This window comes from Eschrichtius robustus, chromosome 10, assembly GCF_028021215.1.
Source record: "Eschrichtius robustus isolate mEscRob2 chromosome 10, mEscRob2.pri, whole genome shotgun sequence".
NCBI classification, from domain to species: domain Eukaryota; kingdom Metazoa; phylum Chordata; class Mammalia; order Artiodactyla; family Eschrichtiidae; genus Eschrichtius; species Eschrichtius robustus.
In genome coordinates, this window is record NC_090833.1 from 23,945,319 (window position 1) to 23,970,183 (window position 24,865).

Here is a 24,865-nt window from a genome sequence, read left to right on the forward strand (position 1 = left end):
CAATATTTTATAATAACTGTAAGTGGCGTATAACCTTTAAAAATTATGAAACATTATGTTACACACCTGTAACTTACATAACATTGTACATCAACTATACCTCAATTAAAAAAAAGACATGACGGCGCCGCCGGGCGCCCCACGGACTCTGCGTAGGGGTTGGCGCCGGAGAGGTCCGGCCGTCTGGGGCTGACACCCAGCGCCCAGCCTGTCGAGTCCGAGGCGCCTCGGCCCCGGTGCGCCGCCGCGGCCTGGGAGCGTCGGCCGGGCGGGCCGGCATTAAACTGAGATGTCCCTGTACGACGACCTGGGAGTGGAGACCAGTGACTCAAAAACAGCAGCCTGGTCCCAAAACTTCAAACTTCTGTAGTCTCAGCTCCAGGTGAAGAAGGCAGCTGTCACTCAGGCGAACAGCCAGAGGACAAAACAAAGTACAGTCCTTGCCCCGGTAAGCGACCTGAAGCGAGGTGGCTCTTCAGACCAGAGGCAGATTGTGGACACTCCGCCGCACGTGGCAGCGGGCCTCAAGGATCCGGTTCCCAGGGGGTTTCCTGCAGGAGAAGTTTTGATTCCCCTAGCTGATGAATATAATCCCAGGTTTCCTAACGATTATGAGAAAGTAGTGAGGCGCCAAAGAGAGGAGCGACAGAGACAGCGGGAGCTGTAAAGACAGAAATAGAAGAGAGAGAAAAGAGGCGTAAAGACAGACGTGAAGCTAGGGGGTTTTCCAGGCGACCAGATTCAGATTCTGATGAAGATGAAGATTACGAGCCAGAGAGGAGGAAGAGAAGTATGGGCGGAGCTGCCATTGCACCACCCACTTCTCTTGTAGAGAAACACAAAGAGTTACGCCGAGACTTTCCTTATGCAGAGGATTCAAGACCTCGCTCACCGTCTTCCAAAGCTGCTATCCCTCCCCCAGTGTACGAGGAACAAGACAGACCCAGATCCCCGACCGGCCCCGGCAACTCCTTCCTCCCCAACATGGGTGGCACAGTAGCACATAAAATCATGCAGAAGTACGGCTTCTGGGAAGGCCAGGGTCTTGGGAAGCAAGAGCAGGGCTTGAGCACAGCGCTGTCAGTGGAGAAGACCAGCAAGCGGGGAGGCAAGATCATCCTGGGCGACGCCACTGAGAAAGATGCAACCAAGAAGTCGAACTCAAATCCATTAACTGAAATACGTTGTGTCCTACTAAAGTGGTCCTACTAAGGAACATGGTTGGTGCAGGAGAGGTAGATGAAGACTTGCAAGTTGAAACCAAGGAAGAGTGTGAAAAATATGGCAAAGTTGGAAAAAGTGTGATATTTGAAATTCCTGGTGCCCCTGATGATGAAGCAGTACGAATATTTTTAGAATTTGAGAGGGTTGAATCAGCAATTAAAGCTGTTGTTGATCTGAATGGGAGGTATTTTGGTGGACGGGTGGTCAAAGCATGTTTCTACAATTTGGATAAATTCAGGGTCTTGGATTTGGCAGAACAAGTGTGATTGTAAGAACTAGAGCCCGAGTCATCTCCAGCGATCCTTCAACGAGCCGCAGACTGAGCAGAGGAGAGCAAGGCGACAGGCAGCCTGCGTGGCTGTGGGTACAGAGACTCTTCTAAGATATATGTCAACTGATCCCTTTTTTATTTTGTGGTTTTTTAATATAGTACAAAAATCCTTTAAAAAAAACCAAAACAGATAACTAATAAGAACCTGCTGTATAAAAAAATAAAATAAAATTCAAAAATTCAAAAACATAAGTAAATAAATAACAATCTGTGTGCCTCTTTGGTTGTTTCTCTTTTTTATTACCACTTCTGAGGTGATTACATGTTTTACTAGGATTTCATGATAATCCTCAAGTGCTTCAGTGATATGACATTTCTTGCACTAAAAAATCTAGAAAGTTTTGGGATATGGGGTTGTGTTACCCTTTGCTTTTCTTTTTTTTTTGTTTTTTTGATTCATTTTGATAAAACCTGCAAGTTACTAAAAAAAGAAGAAAAAGAAATGACCTATGATACATCCAATCGCATGGATGAATCTCAACATTTTTGTGCTGAGTGAAAGAAGCCAGGCATAGAAGACTACATACTGGAAGATTTCATTTATATGAAACTATAAAAAAGACAAATCTATCAAGACGGAAAGCAGATCAGTGGATGTCTAGGACCAGGGATGGAAAATTGAGAAAGGGAACAGGGAACATTTTAGGATGATGTAAATGTTCTCTATATTGATCATGATACCAATTATACAGGTGTATAAATATGTCAAAAGTCACCAAATGCACACGTAAAATAGACGCATTTTAATCTGTAAATTATACATTAATAAAACTGATTTTTTTTCACGAGTGCACATCCATGGGGGTTTTTATTGCAAAAAAGAAACTGTCTTGGAGGGTCTTACAGTTGCTGGATATGAGTTTGAGCTGGACCATGGAATGTTCTGGCATCATGGGTGAGGTCAGAGAATCCTGTCTGCTGGAGCTCTGGTGACAGTTGGAATCCTAACAGTCATACTGGTGCAGTGGGTGCAGACAGAGCTGCTGATGTTGCCAGTTCAGTGGAAGGGTGAAGGTCTCAAAGCATCAGGAGGCTTTGATTTACACTTTTGTACTTGGGTCATTCACAATGGTTCCCAGAGAAGCAAGATCTGCCTGGTGACATGGACAAGGGGATGAAGTCTCCAGCCACTTTTCCAGGAACCCCCCCAGTGCTGATGCTGGGCCTGTGGTGAAGAGGCATAAAAGAAGAAGCATCCAGTGGTAAGGAAAACATAGTTTTGAGAGCTGAGAGTCCAGTCTGGTGGCCCAAAGCTAGCTAGACAAGCCCGCCTGTTTCCTAGGGAGGAAGAAAGAGTGAGAGCCCAGGGTTCATGGCTAGGAGAAAGGGCAGAGTGGCACAAGAAAGGAGAGCATCTTTAATGTCCTTCCCAGGGGACCCAAATGGCCTGAGGAAGACAGACTCTACATGTCTCAATCTCTACCTTCTCAGAACTTTCCTCCCAAAGTTGCCTGTGCCCCCTGCCAGCCCCTGGGACACACCTCTTGCCTGGATCACTCTGTTCAGACAGAACTGTTGTTTCACCAAACTGGATTCTTTCCTATACTTTCCCTTTTTCAGTTACTGATTGGCCACCTGTGGTCACTGGGGTTAGAAGGATGGCCTTAGAACCAGTTTCACTCCCCCATTTTACTGAGAAGGAAAATGGAGCCCTGGGAGGCAACATCCAAGTTATGAATTGGAAAACTTTAGATCTAGTCAGAACCAAGTTCAAATTTCACTCTCCCATTTGCTAGCTCTATCAAAGTGGACAAATCTCGTAAGGTCTTTGAGCCTCCTTTGCCTTAACTGTAAAAGAGGTACAATGACCCCTTCATCGTGGGGTTGTCCCAAGGATTACACAAGACAATGCGCAGACCGCACCTGCAGGATCTCTACCACGTAGTCGGCCACGAAAAATGGCCTTAGGGGTCAGGGGGAGGGTTGTATCTTGCCAGGAAGATGGCTGCCCTGGACATCTCACTGCCTTCTCTGGCCTTTGTTTCTGAAAAAATGCACTTCAGTGTTCCTTCTGGTCTCTTAGGGCCCATTAGTGTCTTTTTTCTTTTCTTTCCTTCTTTGATCTAAGTAGAGGAATCTGAGTACTCGATGGCAGTTTTCTGACCCAACTAATACCCTTTTCCACCTGTGTAGCTGATGGTGGTGGCAGAAATAACCACAAGAGCCCCAGTAATAATACCTTTCCCACCCACACAGGCAGGCTTTGCCCTCTTTAGGAGCAGCAAAGGGCAGGGCGTGCAACAGGGCAGCAGACGGCCACACTCACCGGCGACCTAAGCCCCCTCACAGAAGCCCCTGGAGCGATGACTACCACTATCCCCCAATCCAGAGTGTTCTTCCCGCCCTGGCACGGCAAGCAGGACAGACTAGGGGCTGGGGTTTATTTTCACAGGCCTCACCATGCCTGGAAGATAGATTACAGGCAGGTACGTGCGCAAGAAGTTTTCAAACTCCAGATCCGAGATGTCCCTGATCCAGAGCTCACACTCGGCCCATGTGGTATCAGCAACTGGCCCCGGCAACCCCTTCCAGCACCACCCCACTCCTTCCTCTAGGGGGAGCTGATGAGCCACAGGTGCTCAACCCCAATTACTATTTACTTCATCGGTGTAAGCTTAGCTCATCACAATGTCATTAGCATCAAGAGGCAACTCAAAACTCGGGCAACCAGAAGTGATGCTCAGGTCATCTGTCCTAAAGCAAGACCCCCAGGTCACATTCCACCAGTGTCCTTGGCTCACTTCACTTCTGCAATAGCAAGAAAGCCAAAACTTCACAGACTTCTACCCAAGTACCCTTCATGTACTTACTACTAAAACCTAAAAAATGTCTGTCTTCTGATACTACAGATTTATCTTATGATAGGACTCTTCACATAATATCAATCATGGCTAACACTTATTGAACACTTACATTGTCCCAGGAACTGCGCTAAGTGTTTGAAATGCATGATTTCACTTAATCCCCACAACATTCTATAAGGTAGTTACCATTATTATCCCCGTTTCACAGATAAGGAAACTGAGGCTCTTAGACTTTGAGTCTAATAGCAGAAAGATTTGAACCCAAGTCTGTTGTTCTAATTATTATTCCTACCACTACCTTGCAACATTAATTATAAATCAGAGGGGATCATTTCCTCGTAGCCCTTATGCTGTGGGTACAACATTTTGACAATTGAGACACATACTCTGCTATTAATACACAGACAGTCAAATGTCCTTCTCTGAGTTGACAATGTGGTCCTAACCTTCCAAGAGCGTCTCAAGAAACAGCTTAACCTGGTAGTAAGTTACTACCAGAGAGCAGAGGAAACTAGTCATTCAGTTGAAGCACATTGCCATTTTTGATCCATCTTTGGCATCCTGATGCATGACAGTAATGATCCTGTTTGCCAGGTACTGCAACTGGCTGGGCTTTGATCCTGATGGCATCACCTGGGCTTAATGCCCTGTAGAGTCCTGCTGAGGATCTAGCGAGGCAGAGGGGGGCTTTTGGAGCCTCCTGCCTCAACTCTCTGACTCTGCTCTGATTCCCCGTCCCCCCGCATAAATCTTGGGGGCTTCTCTGGGGTGTTTGTATGAGCATGTGGGAGAAGAGTCTTAAGCTCTTTCCTGAGAAGAGGCTGCACCCATTCCACAGGGTCCCAGAGCCCTTCCAGGAGGCCAGATTTGGTGGGAGCAGGGAGTGGGTAGTGGAGGAGCAGGATTTTATGACAGCAAGACAAATGAGGTACTCCCTTATTCAGAACCAAATGTCCTACTGATTGGTGTAGGGTCAAAATGTTAAGCGCTGAGAAAGTCCAAGGAAGGAGAGGGGATGGGAGCGAGGGCAGTAGAAAAGATTTCAGGAGCAGAGAGCCTTAAGCCAACGGGCAGGATTTGGATAAGAAGGACATTCCTGGCAGAGAACAGATGAAAGATTATACTGAATGAGGACCAAAGGGGAGAGGCTAGAGGCATGAGATGTAGCTGAGGACCCTGTGGGAACCTGAGCAGCAGAGCAGAGTGGGCCTAGAGTGGGAGTGAGAGGAGGTAGTAAGGAATAGGGCTGCACCGTGAGGGAAATGGCTTCCCGGGAAGACCAAACTCCCAAGGTGTGCTGGACAGAGAGGTGATGGAGAGGCTTGGAAGCAGGAGTCCAGTTAGGAGGTCCAAACCTGTCACCCAGTTCCAACATGTGGGTTTTTTCCCTACACCAAGCAACTGTCTGGCACCAGCTAGGTGTTCTACAATTCAACTCAACGCTGACACTATCAACCCGGAGATGGCATCAGATCCCACAGGTTAAGGGCTCAGTCCTATAAGACTAACCCCCCACACTTCCCCACTTGAGACACCAATCACAAGTCCAGGTTGTCACCTGTGCTTCTGACTGACCAGCTATAGATGGGAGCTTCCCACAACCCCTCCTTGGGTTTGATTAATTTGCTAGAGTAGCTCACATAACTCAGAGAAACATTTTACTTACTAGACAACTGGTTTATTATAAAAGGATATAACTCAGGAACAGCCAGATGGTAGAGACACATAGTACAAGGTGGGGGGAAAGGGCTCGGAGCTTCATGCTCTCCCCAAGTGCACCACTCTCCCCAAATCACCATCCCAGAAGCTTTCTGAACCCCATCCTTAGGGGTTTTATGGAGGCTTCATTACATAGGCTGGTTGATTACATCATCGGCCACTGGCGGGGGGGGGGCTTCTAAGGGTGGGGACTGGTTGCCAACCACCTGATTAGACGACACGGGTTCAAGCCCTGGTCCGGGAAGATCCCACATGCCATGGAGCAACTAAGCCCGTGCGCCACAACTACTGAGCCTGCGCTCTAGAGCCCGTGAGCCACAACTACTGAGCCCACGTGCCACAACTACTGAGCCCGTGTGCCACAACTACTGAAGCCCATGCGCCTAGAGCCCGTGTTCCGCAACAAGAGAAGCCACCGCAATGAGAAGCCCGCACACGGCAACAAAGAGTAGCCCCCGCTCGCCGCATCTAGAGAAAGCCTGCGCACAGCAACGAAGACCCAAAGCAGCCAAAAATAAATAAATTAATTAATTAATTTAAAACAAAATTTTTTTAAACTAATGAAAAAAAAAGTTCCCAGCAAAAGACGGGAAAATGGGACTTGACCTTGCCATCTTCCCAGGCTTTTGGCTTCTCTGTACCTACCCGCTTCCTAGACTAGTACCATCACCAATGCCTTAGGGTAGCTTTAGACCAAAGGCAAGTTGTCTGGATTGACTTCTCCTTCCGGTCCTGAGGACAACACTACAAGCTTGGGAAAAAGTGACCTTTCCCCAGCCTCTGGTATCACCTCTCCTTTCTCTCAAGCAAGACTCTCTGGACATGGATTCCAACACCACTCCACTCCTGCTGCCCCTGGGGTCTCATTAGAATCTGTCAAAGTCTTGAGCAGCTCAGGACTTGGCCCTGGAGACAACTCTCAGACACAAAGCCCAGCCAGATGGGAGCATCCTAAGTTTGTCACCTCCCAGGAAAGCCTCTTGAAACACTCTTCACCAGCCAGGAACCCTCAAGCATCAGAGATAGAAGTTCATTAACTGAACTCTTTCCAAGCGCATTTCTCAGAAAGCATCCCCTCCCTTTCTGCCTCCTACATTACCTGAAAATTCCTGGCAGCTCCACCTCGACTGACAGGTGTGGATTCTCAGGACTGTGACAATTATTTGAACGTGTTTGTTTAGTGTTTCCATATTTGAATAGGCAACACCCCCATTAAGGCTGAGAGGTTGGTACCATCAGCCTCAGCTTAGATAAAAGGAGAGGGAAGCAGCTTAGATAAAAGGAAGAGGTTAAGTTGCTTCTCCAAGTTCACAGGGCTAGGAAGTGAGGGAAACAAGATTCTCTGTCTCGTTCTAGAGCCCAAACTCCTGACCCCCACGCTCTAGTGCTGGGCTGTCCAATAGAATAGCCACTAGCCACTACTCTAGCTACTTACTTACTTACTTCAAGTTTTAATTAACGAGAATCAAGTAAAATTAAAAATCCACTTCCTCAGTTCTAATAGTCACACTCCAGGGGCCCACTAGCCACGTGTGCCTAGTGGTTGTCACATCTGAGAGTGCAAATATGGACTGTTTCCACCCTCATGGCGAGTTCTGCTGGACAGCCTGTAGCCTGATGCTTCTCATTTATACATCTGGGCAAGAGGCAAAGTTACTGCCCGGCCCACCACCCTCACGGCTACCCCATCCCTTCATGAAAATAGCCCCAAATGCCTCTTCAGAGCAGCATGACCCTGACTTGTCTTTCTTTTCTTGCTGCCAGCTCTGTCCAGTCTCCAGGAGGGTGGCAGGAAACCTCGCCAACAAGACACATGGAAAGAATGAGATTTGAGGGCTGAGACTGTGCAGCCAGGCCTCCCCACACGTGTACCGGTGGTCCAATAGGAAAATGGCAGTGAGTGAGTCCCCAGCCACAGCCCAGGCAAGGGGCAGATGCCCTCAGCCTCACCGTGGATGTCGCTGACATTTCTCGGGAGTCAGCGTGCCCTCCTGGCCCCCAAGCTGTGTTACGGCCAATTGTCCCTAGAAACTCGGTCTTTACTAGCTTCTGGAAGTTTTAAGGGCGAGGAATATCCATTTTTCATAAAGCCCTGGATTCCTCTTAACTTCTGTACACTCAGAGCTTACATCTGGAAAAGAAACCTCATCCTCTGATCAGCTACCTTGTGGTTTCTTTTTAGAAAGAAACTTTACTGAAGGAATGTGCCCAGCAGGCTGCCTGTTGGCCCCGAGTGGCATTTCGGCTATGCCTCCTCTACCTTTAGAACCACACTCCCCAAGGATACCCAGGAGCGTCCATCTCCCGCTCTCAGCATCCAGCATGGAGACTGCACCCCGCTTCCCTGGTCTCTGCCTCAGCGGTTTCAGCCCCATTTCGCATCCTGTTCATTTCTGGTCCAAACACAGCCTGCTGGCACCATATTCCTTTCCTGCTGGCACCATATTCCTTTCCTGCTGGCTGTGGGTCCTGCTCAGCTTGCTCTTCTGGGCATCTACCCCCTGACTCCAGGGGAGTGAGGAGAGGGGGCAGGCTCTGCTTTCTGACTGCCTGCCCGGTGACCCGTGATAACGTAGAAGTCAGGATGCCGAAGTTCTTCCTAACCCAGGATGGAGTGTGCATCCCAAGCCCCAAGCTGCAGTGACCAGCCACTGGGACATCCCCACCATGATCTTCTCCCTTTTCGGGAGTAGCGTCTCTAGCAGAGAAACTGACTGTGTCTTTTTTTCCAGGTTTCCTCCTCCGTATCAGACTCAGGGTCAGACAGGAGGTTTTCAATGGACACATCCTCCCTACAGTAAGCCCCTCAGGAAGGACCCTCTCTCCATGTGACTCTAGCCCCTTTCTCACCAACTAAGAGGTTGGCCCTCGCTTTAGCATTTGGACCTGCAAGTAGTAGGCATTAAGGACCCTCTTCCTGTTAGATAGCACACAGAAAGCAGACAAAGCATGTAGGAAGAATAGCAGGATGAGGACAAATATCGTGCTGAAAGGTTGACTGGAAGAAAAAGTATTTGCAAAACGTTTGCTGAAGAGCCACTGTCAGCCTATATTCATAGCTATTCTATTACCATAAAAACAGCCCATACAAACTGATAAGAAAAATTTCAAGGAAAACTTTGGAAAAAGGGCAGAATTTATGAAAAGGCAATTCTCACACACGTACACAGATGCACACGCAAGGTAACTGAAATGTCTAAAATGGAATATGTTCAATTTCACTGATAGAAGGGAAAATAGAAGACTGTGAGAAGACAGTTTTCACCCATTAGATTGGCAAAGATTAAAAAGAACGAACATTCCCAGTGCTGGCAGGATGCTGTGTCAAAAACTGTGAAGGGTCTGGCATGTTTTCCCACTTGCACAGTTTTTGTTTTATATATATATATATATATATATATATATATATATATATATATATATATATACACACATATATGTGTGTGTGTGTGTGTGTGTGTGTGTGTATATATATATATATATATATGCTGCAGAAGCATGAGCACTTGGGTCAGAGAAAAGAGTTCTTTATTGATGCAACCAGATCAATAGAGTAAAGTGCAGTGACAGTCCCTCACTCCTAGACCCACAGGTAATGCTGTGAGGGCTGATAAAAATTCTCTTGTGAGTGGCAGGTTTCATTCCATAGACAAGGGATGGAAAAAAATATTTCCTCCATTTGTATACAGGAGAGAGGCAGCCATCTCCCTCCTCTCTGGGAAGGAGAGAGAAAAACCTTTGCCCTTTGGAGAAGAGATAGGAAGGATCCTGGATGCTCACTCTGACCTCTTGGAATGTAAAAATCTCTCTCCAAGGGCCAGCTAAGCCCGGTAGGTGTCTCAGGCTTTTACCAAGAGATGGCTCCAAGGTTGGGGCTTCATCCCTTTTGAAACGTAAACACTAGGGAAATAGTGGTCCACTATTCCTGACACTTTGGAAGCTTAACCTAGGGATCTAGTCCAGATTACAGTCATTTGTCCCATTTGGGGAGATAAGAGAAATTTTGTTATCCTTTTGGATTAGAGGAATCAGCAAATGGCTACAGATCTAATTCTCATAGTGTATGAAAAGCAAAACGTGCCTAGGAGAAGTGAAGGCAAACATTCTCTGTCTTTATACCAAATACATTTCTCTGTCTCAGGAGGCTAGAGCATTTTACAGGAGCACTGAGAAATCCAGAGAAGGTTTATTTCCCCACACAAGGTTGCAGAGAGAAAAGGGCATTCTTGGCCTTTGCTGACAGAAATGTGTATTGCTATAGCTCTTTAGGGAAGTAATCTAGCAAATCTATTCTGACTGCACACCTTAATACTCCAGAAATCCCACTTTATAAAATATAACAAACAGAAATGAAACACAAAGTCAAAAGAATATACATATAAGAATGCAAATTGCAGGACTGATAGAAATGGCAACAAATGGAAAACAACTGAAATACCTGTCCATAAGAAATGTATAAATTGCTGAAACAGTTATACCATGAAGTATGTTGTGGGCTTTTTTAATGTTTATTCTATATCTTCATAGATATAGAAGTATATCTATGTATGTAAGTATATACTTGCATACATAGGTGAGAAAGGCAGAATGGAAGAGATATATAATATATCCATTTGTAAAATGATGAAAAAACTTACACGTACATGTCATACAGGTACATGATTACATGGGAGAAAGATGTGGGAGGATAGACTTCTCATATTAATTGCCTTTGGGAGAGTGGAGATAGGAAAAGAAAGAGGAAGGTAAAGTTTAAATTCAGCAAAAAAGAAAAATATGCCTAGCTCAGTATCAGCGGAAGATTTAGGATATAAAATTATCTCTGTGATATTACTCTAGGTATATACTAATTGAATCTACTCCTGGATAAGGACTAGAATAGTATGTCAACAAATGAAAATATTTTATTTGGGGACTCATATTTTATTTATTCACTCAACAAATATACTGAATGTCTACTCTGTACTAGGCCCTGTTCTCATCCCTGGAAAGATGGTACTAGACAGAATCCTTGAACTCATGGAGTTTACTCTCTAGTGGGGGAGATAGACAATGACTTTGGTCAAGAACAAATGTGTCAGAAAATGTCAGGTGGTAATAAGTGCTATGATGAAAAATTAAAACAGGAGAAGGACCAGGGTGATGGGGTTGCCATTTTAAATGGTGATCAGAAACAGCGTCTCTCTGATCTAAGCAAGGACCTAAAGAAAGTAGGGAAGCAATCACACGCTTTCTCCTTCCCAGGTCAAGCATCATCAGGCTCTCAGCCCTGCCTTTCATGGTTTATTTCTGGACCCTCTCTCAAAGGGCTCCAGTTAGTGGATCCCAAAACCAAACACACCCTTCTTCTAGTGTGGTTTAACTAACACAGGGAAGAGGCAGTGAGTACGCACCTAGCTTTCCCCTGGAAACATACACCATGTTGTATGTAGAATAAAATTGTTCTGGAGGCAGTAAGATGTCAGAGTGAAAAGTATGTAATTTGGAGGCACGTGTTCTAGATTCAACACCTGGCTCTCCTACTTACTAGCTGCATGACCTTGAGCAAGTTATTTATCCTCTCTGGGACCTTCTCAATAAAACGAAGGATAATAATCCTATCTACTCCTGTAGAAACCATTAATTTTAAAAACTTAAACGACGCCTGGTACATAATAAGAGCTAAAAAGAAATAGCTCTGTTATTACTATTGCTACTTACTATTGCTACTGCTAATATTTTAAGGGTTGGCCCACTTGCAGTATGGACTCACGTTGAACTTGTAGAGTTTTGAGGGCCTGGTTGCAACTTACAAATGGTCACTCCCCTTTTCTTAGAACTTACCTCCTATTGGTAAGGGAGGCAGGGAGAAAGAGAAGACAGGGGTGGGGCGCTACTGCTTTGAACCATGCCGCCCGAGGAGGCCTCTCTGAGGCAATATTTGAGCTGAACAAAGTAGGCAGCTCAAATAATATTTTCATTATTAAGGAAATGAGCATGTATGAAGGAACATGTACCCAACTTAAAGATGCTTCTGGACTCTTAACAACTCAACCAAATCAAAGCAACATGAAAAAATTTTTACACCTGGAATATTTGTCATATAACAAATAAAAAAGTATTTAATTTGTGTTAATGTTCTCTTTTAATCCTTTATCAAAAATATCAGGTAGAAATCATTTTTGTATGTTGTTGAAATATGTAGCCTATCATAACACATTGGTTCACGATTCACAAACCTTGTATTTGTTTAATACGTCAGGTTTTTTAAACAGAACATCTCTGAAATTTTGGCATAACTGTATCACAGAAAAACTGATTCCCTGTTTATTATTTGAGTCACTCATTATCATTTTTAAAACAAGTAAAGTTATGAAAAAATATTTTTTAGATTTTTTAGAGGAATAACATGATTTGGAGAATCCCAAGAAACTCCCCCTCCCCATTTTTCCGTGAAATCCCTAAGCTAAATATCTTCCAGGAGTTTGGAAACATTACTTTCTAACGGGAGGAGACTGACAATAACATATGGAAAAAAATGAATACATAAAATGTTAGGTGGTGTTAATTGCTACAAAGAAAAATAAAGCAGGATAAGGGTCTAGAGGGAAAATGGGGGCTGCTGTTTTAAATAGGGTGGTCGGTGATGAGGAAAACACATACAGATAAAGACGAGAAAGCAAAGGAAATCTGAGGAAGGCTTCTAGCAATCACAAAGGAGGGACTGGTGGGACCCATGAAGGAAGTCCTTGTGAGCTTCAACTCGAAAGCTCAGTGTTTGGGATTTTTCACGCAAGGAGGGGAGGAAAGTGCTTTCCAGGCACCAGGAACTGCACGTGTGGAGGGAGGGGAACTGAACGGGCCTGAGCGTGTTTAGTAATGACAGGGAGCTGGGTGTGGTCCAAGTGCAGGAGAGTGGCAGGTTGCTGCTATACAAAGGAGGTAGAACTGGGCAGGTGCAGAATGCCTTGCATATCACGCTTGGGAGTTTAGTTACAGGAAACCAAGATCACCTCCTGGATCTGGTCTAGTTAATTTCACGGAAGATGCTCTGGCAACGTGACTGATGGGCTGAAGTCTTCCTCTCCAAAATCCCTACCAGGACTGTAGCCCAGACCACAGCAGGACACGTTCTAATTTTCCTGCCTTTGCCTTCACACTTTAGAATCAGCTTTTCCTTCCTGGCGGCGTTGACAGAGATCCCGGTTGCCCATTCCAGCATCCATTTCCTGTCTCTTACATAGTGACAGAGCCCTTGGCTTTAACAGAGTACAAAGCTGCTTGGAATAAAAACCTTATTTCCCAGCCTCGCTCATAGCTAGAGCTAAGTTCCAACCATGAGATGTAAATGGAAGTGTTAGGGGAGCTTTCTGGAAATCTTGAGACCGCTGGAACATACCTTCACCCTCTTCCTTCCTCTATCCCCTCCTGCTTTCTGTTAGAATGGTGGCGTGATGGTGGGAACTTGGGACCAACAAGATGGTGGAGAAACAAGAGCAAATCTGGGTCCCCAGGGACTGTGGAGCTGCCATTCCAGCCTTGACCTCTTACCTCTGCACTTGGTTTAAATGACAGTCTTTCATATTTAAGTCACTGTCATTTTGAATTTTCTGTCCCTTGAAGCCAAAGTCAAAGGCAGGAAAAGGACATGCAGTTTTTTGGGTTTTGTTTTTATTCTGTAAATACCTTCAGCTTCCCGTGTTGCTGCCTTTGGGGAGGAGCAGCTCATTCCAATGAACTGAAAGTTTAGAGGAGGACAGAGCCGTCCCTCCAAGCAGGGGTGCCAGGCGCACCTGGCCAGGTGTCCCAGCCATAGCCTCCCACATGCTCCCTCATTCTCAGTGCAATTGGTTGTGTCTCTATTGCTATATTTTACCAATTGCAAAACAGCTGCCTTATTTGCCTTTGGGAGAAATGTTTAGGCAGGATTGGCTTGAGAATCATGGTTATCTTTTTATGCATTCATTATTTCTGGAGTACACACTATACGCCTGGCACTGGGATGGTCATGTTCAGAACAAGGAACCCAAGGAGTCTGCTGTGTCCTGTGCAGATCAGATAACTCGAGGTACAGTGCGTTCCTCAGGATTCCACTGGGGGAAGAGGGTCACATTGTGAGTGGGATACTGACAAACTTGAGCATATCCAGGGGGGACCTAGGATGGTCTGGACTGCACTCAAATCTCAAATTTCAAAATCTTAAGGTATAAAGGTAAGAGGAACGCAGGATGTGGCAGATGTCCTATTTTGGTCTAACCAGAATCCTTTGCCTCCTTATTCTGGTAACTATTTCCCTTGCTTTGTAGAGGACCTGCTCCTTTCCTATTCCTTGTGATTCTGGAGGGGGGTTTTGAAACAGGAGGGAAGGAGGCAGAGCACAACCTCTGAAAGAATGACATAGCCCAAGGACATGACATAAACTGATTAGAACCAAATGGGTCCAAGATGGCAGACAAGTCGACTTCCACTAGACCTTGAGCCTCAGTATAGGCTCACAACAGCAAGCTAAATGACACACCCACAGGCGCCATGACAGTTCCAAGACCTATCATAAGGATCAAAAAGTGGGCGGTGGCCCAACTCCTGGAAATCCCCGCCCCTTCCTAAAATAATTGGAATACTCCCCCCACTCATTAGCCCATGAAATGACCCACTCCTATAAAAACTGACAACCCCATACCCTGGTGCCTTTCTCACCTTCTGAGATGGCCCACACTCTGTCTGCAGAGTGTGTTTCTCTCTAAATAAATCCACTTCTTACCTATCACTTTGCCCCTCAGTGAATTCTTGCTGCAATGAGACATCAAGAACCTGAAATTCATTAAGTCCTGAAACCAGCTGTGTGGTTTCAGTTGGAAGACTGTGGGTTTTGGCCGGGTTCGAGTCCCGGTCACATGGGTTCAAGTCCCAATCTGAGGTGCATGGTTTCAGTTTCAAGTGCAGTACCCTGACTTCTAGCCACAGGGACAGACATGTGACCTGAACCAGACCAGTCAAAGCCCTGCCCTAGGGTTTCTGCCTTTTCCCCCTTGGATTGTAAGTTAAAGGATGTGTTTGTAGAGATGGTGGTACTTGGATTCCCAGCCATGTGGAAGAAGTTGAAATAATGGAGCAAAACACAAATAGAAGACAAGCTGAGAAATGGAGAGATGGAGCGCCTGGGGCCAGTCAACTGTGGGGACAGCTCCATCCTTACCATTCTGCAGTTGGCTCACAGGAGGCAATAACTGTCCCTTTTTATTTATCTGGTTTAAACTGAGTTTTCTGTCACTTGCAGCAGAGTCTTGAATAAGGCAGGCCATGATCTCATATGTTGAAATCTACCCTGTGAAAGAGGAATTATTCATCCACATTGGTTCAAAAAGCCAAAACTGGACCCAAGTGCAGTAGTTTCAGGGAGGCGTACTTGTGCTCAGTATAAGGGGTTCCTTCTACCAACTGGAATGTTATTAATATAATCTAAGAATAAAATGACTGGCCCATTGACAGGTGTGAAGGCAGGGGGCTGATACAGGTGACTTTGTATTTCCTCTACAGCTCAATGAGTATACTATTCTAAGGGGGAAAGAAGTTAATCCTATATTCTATATTCTACTAAAACTGTTTAATTACTTTGCCACTGGAGAAAATAGAGAAGAAGAAGACCTGGATTTGAAAGGGCAACCTGAAGTTCACTATTGCATGCGTCCATCTATCCATCCATCCAAACCATCCAGCTGTCCATCCATCCTTCTAAAAATGAATCCATCCATCCTTCCAACTATCCGTCTGTCTATCCATTCTATAAACATCCACTGTCTTTTACTCTGTGGTGGACTTGTGCTAAGTGCGGTGTCTGTAAACACAGAGAACTTGGGCCTTATTTGTAACCTGAAGGAATATAAAGGTCTTCAGAGGGAGGCAGACAGATAATGAAAACAACACCACAAATGGTTAGAGGTGTTGGAACAAAAGCGTGTGACTCACTCCATGACACTATGAAGGAGGTAGTAGGGAGAGTGAGGATGGGGGGGTGGGGCTGTTGAGTCCAGAGTAGAGGTGATACCTGAGCTAGAAAGGAAGGAGGTACTGGCCAGGCAAAAGGCAGATGCACTATAGGTGGGAAATTAGGTCAAAGAACACCAAGGCATGGACCACCATTGGCCTTTAGAGCAAGGCAATTGGTAGAGTTGCTAAAACATAGGGTAAGACTGAGGTCAGGGGTTCAACAGAACCCCAGGTAACTGGATGAGGAACCAAGGTCCACTGAAGGATTGTAATAGGGAAGAAATCTGACCTGAATTTAAGGTTTTTTAAAATTATGCTAACAGTAGTATAGAAGATGGATTTGGAGAGGGCATGTTTTCAAGCTTACAATCAGATATATCTGGTTTTCATCAGCTATAGCTCATCTTTTAATGCCATGGTGAACTCCAAAGAGTTCAAAGCTCTGGAGTCAAAGGATCTCATCTAAGGTCCAAGCTCTGTCAGTCTCTGGCTATGAGATCTCAAGCAGTTCATTTAACTACTCTGAGCCTCAGTTTCCTCATCTGTAAAATGGGGATAATAACCCACTATACGAGGTTGTTATGAGGATTTAATGAAATAAATTGTGTGAAAGCACCTTGTAAATCTCACATAACCACATTAATGCACAGATTTGTTGTTGTCTTGCTATGAAGGACATTTTTCTCATGGTATTATTATAAAATAAAATTTATAATAATATTTAATGTCTAGGAAGTATAACATGGAATTTGAAGATGACAGGGGTAGGGGGGTGTTTGAGGTGACAAGATGGATGAGACGGAGAAGGCTGGGTCTTGTAGTTCAAGTAGCCCCAGACGACAGGAGATCATTGGTTTACTGGAAAGGGTAAGACACAGAAATCCAAACCAGAAGATCAGTAAAAGTGAGAATGCAGAGGCAGGAAATAAGCACCACAAGCCAAAGTCCAAACTAAGTACAAGGTTCAGGGGTCCATGAAAGCAGCAGAAAGAGGTGATAAGCAGAGATCCAGGTGGAAACCACTTGGATTTGAGCCACTGGGGCAGGTGGTATGAGAATAGTTTGACAGCTGGTACTAAAGAGGCCCTTCTACAAAAACTTGGTTTTGTTCATTCAACAAACATATATTTAGTACCAGTTACATTTTAGGGTCTAGGAGTACAAAGTTAAATAAGGTAAGGAGCTTACAACCCAATGAGGAAGACAGACACACGCGAGGTAATTATAACACATCTGATAAGAGAAACAACAGAGGGAAACACGGAGTACCCTGGGAACAACAGGAGGAGCAGCTAATGCAGGCTAAGTTGGGTCAGGGACTATTCTGGAGGAGGTGGTGACTGAGTGGAGTCGTAAAGGATGAACTGGAGTTAGCAGGTAAACCAGACACGTCTGGAGGGTGAGGGCATCCCAGGCAGCAGGGACAGCATGAGCGACAGCAGGGAAACATGAAGCAGGAAATATAAGCAGTTTAAGTTGCTGCCGCAAATCAGGGCCGAGAGTCAGGGACAGGTGAGTGCAGGTGATGGGAGCGGAGGCTGGAGTGGTTGGTAAGAAAGCTCCCCGGGCCGGCCTAGGAAAGCTGGGACTTCCTCCTAAAGGCCACAGGGAGTCATGGAAATCTAAGCAGGTGAGTGATAGGACAGGGAGAGCATTACTGAGAACCAGGTTGCTGTGACGGAGGGGACAAAGCAAGGGACTTGGGCACGGAGGGAGGTGATGGACCAGGAAGACACAGAGAAACTAGGGGGGAAGATGCATTAGGCAGGGCTCTCCAGAGAAACACACTACATATATATATGTGTATATATACATATATATACACACACACACAGTATATATAAATATATATGCAGCATATAAAATATATTACATAAATATAAATATATATTTAAATATATATAAAAGTACATATAGTTAAAAGCACATATACATACATATATAAGGAGAGCTATTATAAGGAACTGGCTCATACGATTGTGGAGGCTGAGAAGCCCCAAGATCTGCAGTTGACAAGATGGGGACCCAGGAGGGCCAATGGTATGGTTCTAATCTGAGTCTGAAGGCCTGAGAACCAGCAAAACCAGTGCTGTAAGTTCTGGTTTGAGTTTGAGCCCAAAAGCAGGAGAAAACAGATGTCCCAGTTTGAAGAGAGTCAGGCAGAGACAGCAAATTCTCCCTTACTCCACATTTTGGTTCCGTTCAGGCTTTCAGCAGATTAGATAATGCCCACCACTTTGGGGAGGGCAATCTGCTTTATTCAGTCTACTGATTCAAATGTTAATCTCATCCAGAAACATCTTCATTGGGACTTCCCCGGTGGCGCAGTGGTTAAGAATCCACCTGCCAATGCAGGGGACACAGGTTCAAGCCCTGGTCTGGGAAGATCTCACATGCCGCGGAGCAACTAAGCCCGTGTGCCACAACTACTGAGCCTGCACTCTAGAGCCCATGAGCCACAACTACTGAGCCCGCATGCTGCAACTACTGAAGCCCACGTGCCTAGAGCCCGTGTTCCTCAACAAGAGACGCCACTGCAATGAGAAGCCCACACACAGCAACAAAGAGTAGCCCCCGCTCGCTGCAACTAGAGAAAGCCTGTGCACAGCAACGAAGACCCAACGCAGCCATAAATTAATTAATTAATTATTTGTTTGTTTGTTTATTTACTTAGAAAAAGAATTACCTGGGGAGCCTGCTAAATGCATATTCCCAGGCCCTGCCCACAGTTCTAATTTCTTAGGTCAGGAGTGGGGCCCAAGAATCTGCATCTTAACAAGTAGACCAGATGATTCTGATTCCAATTTGAAAAACACCATTTTCTAAAATGTGTTTTAGGATTCTTCATTTTCCTTGTCTACAATCATTAACTGAGGGAGTTATCAGTGTATTACCTACAACATTCTCCATCTCCCGGTCACATTTCCTGATCCTACAAACTCAAATCCATGTCACTGATTCAGACCTCACGCATGTTCTGGGACAGAGAGCAGCTTTCTATGTGATTTGACATACGTACTGTGACTAAGTAACATCCCCCTAAGCCTTCAGTGCACCTCACTCTCAAGTGTAATGACTTTGTCTTGTTACTCATATAACAACAATAATTATCACCATCATCATAGCCACGATAACTGACATTTATTAAGTCCCCTACTAAGTGCCAGACCCCGTGCAAAATAATTTACTAGCATTATCTCATTTAATATTCACAGCAACTCTGTGAAGCAGATACTATTCATTATCCTTACTGTACTGATGAGGAAGCTGAGATTAGGGAGGTTATACCCAAGGTCACGAACTTGTAAGTGATGGAGTCATTTGAACCCAGACTGATGCAACTGCTAATCCCATGGTCTTCCCACTATGGCTCCTGATTTATTCACCTACCAAAGATTTCCTAGGATAATAATAATAACAACAACAATAATAGTGTACTACATTACTCCTTACATCAAAATTAATTCCAGAAGGAGCAAAGATTTAAAAGTAAAAAGATGAAACTTTAAAAGGATTATAAGAACTTCTGGTGCCACACAAGATGGATAAAGCCCACAATAGCCTACCTCTCTCTAATTACAACTAAAAACAATGTACAAGATATAAAAAGCAACTACCTGAGGACTCTGAAAAGTAAACAGAAGAGACAAGAAGGGAAGTAAACAATTGCAGCAGCAACCTGTCCAGGGATGAGCTCCCCAGGTTTGACCTGAAGACAAGCCCCAGTCATGGAACTGTGTGGTGGCAGTGCAGGCAGCTGAAACTCCAATAGGAACTCTGTTTCTCTGACCAGGATAATTGGGGAAAGAGGCCCCTGCACTCCCAAAAGTATGTGAGGAATCCCTGTTTTCTTTTTCTCTTTTTTTCTCTTGCTTCTTTGCCCTGAGGGTGGGTCCCAGTCATGGAGGGGTGCTATAGCAGCAAGGATACAGACAGATAAAACCCTAAGTAAAACCCCATCTTTCTGAGCAGAGGATCATGAGTCCTCTATGGGCTAGATCACAGAGAAGAATCCTGGAGAGGAAAGAGCCAGAAAAAGGAATTTTCTGATTCTGTGTGGAAACCTACACAAGGCCCAGACTTAACTCTGAGCTGTGAATGCACAAGACAGATACAAAGCACCATGGAAAAGTCTTTGAGAACTGAATTATGATTTAAACCACCATTCAAGTCTCAGATTAACCCCTAAGCAGCACAAACATGGGACAGACCCAAAACACCATAGCAACAGTTTGAAAACTATCATTGGAAAAGTCACCCACAGAAGGGGATACAGATTTTGCAGTTTGAACCTAATAAGGTCTGCTGAAACATAAATATCAACATTTGCCAGAGGATTTTAATAGGTCACAGAGTCTCATGACATAATATTTTAAATGTTCAGAATACAATCCAAAATTACCCAGCATACACAAAAGAAGAAAATTTCAAGGGAAAAGACAAAAGATGCCAACTCCTAGATGATCCAGATGTTGGAATTATCAGGCAAAGATGTTAAAGTAGTTATCATAACGATGGTCCATAAGATAAAGGAGAATAGTCTTAAAATGAATGAAAAGATAAACATTCTCAGCAGAGAAATAGAAACTATATTAAAAGGGACGTTTTAAAACTGAAAAATATATAATCTGAAATAAAAGATTTACTAGATGGACTCAATAGCAGAATGGAGATGATAGAGGTAAGAGTCAGTGAACTTGAAAACAGATGAATAGGAATTATCCAATCTGAATAATAGAGGGACTAAAGACTGAAAAACAATGAACAGAGCCATGGAGATCTGTGGGACAAGATCAAAATGTTTAACATTCATGCCATTGGAGTCCCAGAAGAATAGATATTAGTACATTAAAAACATTTGAAGAAATAATGGCCCAAATTTCTCAAATTTGGTGAAAGACATCAATTTACAGATCTAAGAAACTCAGTAAAGCCCAATCAAGATAAAGTCAAAGAAAACCATGCCCAGACACATCATAATAAAACTAAGTACCAAGAAAAAAATATTTTAAAATCTTGAAAGAGTCTAGAGGAAAACAACACATTATTTTTAGAGGAAAGATAATTCAAATGACTACTGATTTCTCATCATAAACCATGGAGTCCAGAAGACAGTTGAACATCTTTAAAAGTGCTGAAAGAAAACAAGTGTCAACCCAGAAGTCTATATCCAGTGAAAATATCTTACAGGAATGAAGGTGGTGAAATAAAGACATTCTCAAATGAAGGAAATCTAAGAGAATTTGTAACCAGTAGACAGATTCTAAAATACATGCTAAAGGAAATTCTTTAGGCGAAAGGAAACTGATACCAGAGAGAAACTTGGAACTTTAAGAATGAAAGAAAAACAACAAAAATGGTAAAAATCTGAGTAAATGTATACTAATTTTCATCTCTTAAGCTCCTTAAAATACGTATGACTGTTTAAAGCAGTAATGACAGAGTTGTCTGACGGCATTTTCAATGTATGTAGATGTAATCACCACAATACCTATAACATAAAGGGGTAAAGGTAAAGGAACCTATATGATTGCAAGATTTCATACAGATTGTGAATGATATTCTGCTATTTTACCACCATATTAGTATTTGTATAGAAAAAATATGAAGATTTTCTTATGACTTTTATGGGTGTGTGAGTTGGGGTATTACACGGGCTGCTCACTTTCTGCTATATGTTTTAATTTTTTTATAAGGTCCATGTAATATACAATACAGTAATCAGGAAACAGTACTGGGTTTTTCTGTTCTCACTGTGTAACATACTTTTCTTCAGCAGTAACCCAGATCTCTCAGGTTTCCCTGTGGCTGACACTTAAAACACAAACTTCGGAACCCATGTAATTCCAATACTGTTAATTCACAAGGCCTTCAGCTCCCTCCATCTTGTTGCCTCTCCTGGTTCTTGCCTCACTTCTGGCAGTGGGTGGCCATTACCGTCTCCATATCAAAGAACCAACAAACCATAGTTCTCATGCTAGACCTGGCATCTTTTTTCCATTAACTGTCCTCTCCATTACTACTTTTGAGGGGTGGGGAGAGAATCTTTGTTATTTGAATTTTCCTCTCATTTGAATTATGGGAGAAACCGGGAATTTACTCCACTTGTGAGTAGGAAGAACACTTAATGTCAAAGATCCGAATTTAAACCACAGCTCTGTCACTTACCAGCTGTGCGACCTTGGGCAGCTTATTTTATTCTCCAGGCCTCAGTTTCTCCATCTGTAAAAGAGTTTGACAGGGATCAAAAAAATAGACTTGCAAATAATAATACATCACCTTCTCCATGCACTGAGGAAAACGGTCTTTGCTTCCTTGGCTCTCCCTCTGCCTCTCCCATCAACCCACCACCCCGACCTCCACACCCAGCGTGCTAAGGATGGTTCTGTCTTCACCAGACTTTTTTCTAGATCTATAATATGTAGCTAAAGTAATATTTAGATTTGTATTTAAAAGGACAGGTTGCTACTGGACTGGAAGTAGAGGAAAAAGAAAAGGAGAAAGAGAAAGAGAGGAAACTAAAACAGGAAATAGTTGAAAATGTTTTTTTTTTTTTCCCAAAAGACTATGCCAGCTCAGTTTGAGAGATCTGGGGTGGGGATTTGGACTGGGAAAAGAGCAAAGCTGGCCATGAGACAGATGAATGGATGATAGATGATGATAGATGGATAGATGGATGGATGGATAGATAGATAGATAGACAGACAGATAGATAGGACAAATAGGAAGGGAAGAGGAAGAGAGAGAAGGAGAAAAGAGAAGATGAAAGAAGAGGAGGGAATTTGCTCTATGTAATGAACATACTCTCTTTTAGGCTTTTTTGAGAAACAGAAGTAAAAGTTGAAATTACTGCTTTTTATAAATTTTGAAATTATTTTAATTTACAAATAGAAAACATCTTGGAAGAAAAAAATGAAAGAAAAACACAAAACATACAGGCAAATTGTTACTCCATGAGCGTCTCAAATCCTTACTTGTTCACCAATCCCCAAGATGAAAAACACTTTTCTTAAAAGGTATTCAGCCACCAACAATGATGTTATTAATAGGAATATGGATCAATTTCACAAAAAAGCCAGTGAATCCCATTATAGCAAATCCTATTGCTGTTGCCATGGCAATCTTCTGGAATTTTTTTCTATCAGGTTTGGTGCATCTTTTAATCAGCCGAATTGAGTCCTTCACAAACTGCCAACTTGGCTCAACGAACTGCATTACCTGATCCATGATGCCTGCCCACCGTCCGCTCACAAGCCAAAGACACGTAGCACAACAGCCAACAGACAGACGCCCACCAGAACCGGAAGCTGGGTCCGGCTTCAGATTATTTCATAATGCCAAATTAATGTTTCTCAGCTTGCAGTGGTACCTAGAAGATGCTATTAAGTAACCCTGGCTCTATATGGGCCACGTGGAGATAACCCTACAAGCTCTCACTGAGGTGGAGAAGGTCCTGTGAGATCATAGATACAAAATTATAATTGTTTTACTATTAATTTTCCTTTTGCTTTCCACTTAAATCTTAGTTCAGATCAGTTACCCAAAGTGGTGAGCACCAAATAGTTTGGATAACAGGGAAACTGTAGAATTGTAAAGTCTTTGCTTGGGTCTGCGGGAAAGGGTACAAGTGGCACCTTATACATCTTTCCAATCAGCCAGCACACTACACTGGTTTAAATAGTGCACACCACTCTCAGCCTGCATCTCGCCTTAGGGCCAACCTCCTTGTCTCTGCCTTTCTCACTAGGCTGTAAACATCTTAGGCAAGGGATATAGTCTGCTCACCTCTATATTTCCCATCTGGCAGAGAATCTGGAACATGTTAGGCAAAAATGACCAAACTCAGGGTAATATTATGAGGCATTAACAGCTTCTCTCTCTCTCTCTCTCTCTCTCTCTCTCTCTCTCTCTCTCTCTCACACACACACACACACACACACACACACACACAGAGTTATGTGTACCCCATTGCTCACCCCCCAGCCTAGACAGCTAAGACATTCCACCTTTACTGCTTCAAGGAAGAGAGAATGAAAATAGTTAACTCATAACTTTTGACCTTCAAAAGCTGAGCTCCTGGCAGAGATAATAGATTTGGATGAACACTTGCTGTGCTAATCCTTCCTCCCCACCCCCATCCCACCCCTTGCCCCAGAGGAAGTAAAATTTACCTGCTCTAGAGGAGAGCATTGGACAGCAGAGCAGACACTTGGATGATGGAGAATGTCCCTGTTTATGCCCCTCACCCCACCCTCCCTCCTTCCCTTGGGTAAGGCCAGGGTGAGGGGATATGTGTGTAGTCAGGGAAATGAGATACACCCCAGGTTAGTTTGGTAGATCCAGGGGTAGAGGAGACCTGTGCCTCACACCAGGTGATACCTGAGGAGGTGGGGAGACAGTGTCCTCTCCCCACTCCCACACACAATAGGGTAGGAGGGAGAAGCTTCGAATAAAAAAGACATACGACAAGGCTAGACCAAGAGGCCTGAGAGAGTCCTATGAAATCCCCCCAAATTCTCAGAGTAGCTCAGGAGGGCAGCCAAGTGTCTCTCATACTTACAAGGAGGACATAGAAGCTAGATGAAAGAAGGCAAGCCAGCAGTTCTACAGATGCCTCAAGAGCAGGGTTTTTAAAAAATCACATAGCAATAAATGCTAGTATTTACCAAATGTTGGAAGACCAGATGGGCCACACATTTCAACAGCAAAAATCAGAGTAACAAGACCCCAGAAGGCCCTATGCGTCTACCATCTCCATAACACACACACTGTCACACACTCACACAAACCTTCCAATGGCCTGAACTTATATACAGAGAAA

The 24,865-nt window shown here is 44.0% G+C and overlaps 2 pseudogenes; one reads left to right on the plus strand and one right to left on the minus strand.

Annotated features, from left to right (window-relative positions):
- The first annotated feature begins 289 nt into the window (after window positions 1–289).
- LOC137770444 (splicing factor 45 pseudogene) lies at window positions 290–1,547 on the plus strand (annotated as a pseudogene).
- Window positions 1,548–22,997: 21,450 nt separating this feature from the next.
- On the minus strand, window positions 22,998–23,287 carry LOC137770524 (protein transport protein Sec61 subunit gamma pseudogene; annotated as a pseudogene).
- Window positions 23,288–24,865: the final 1,578 nt, after the last annotated feature.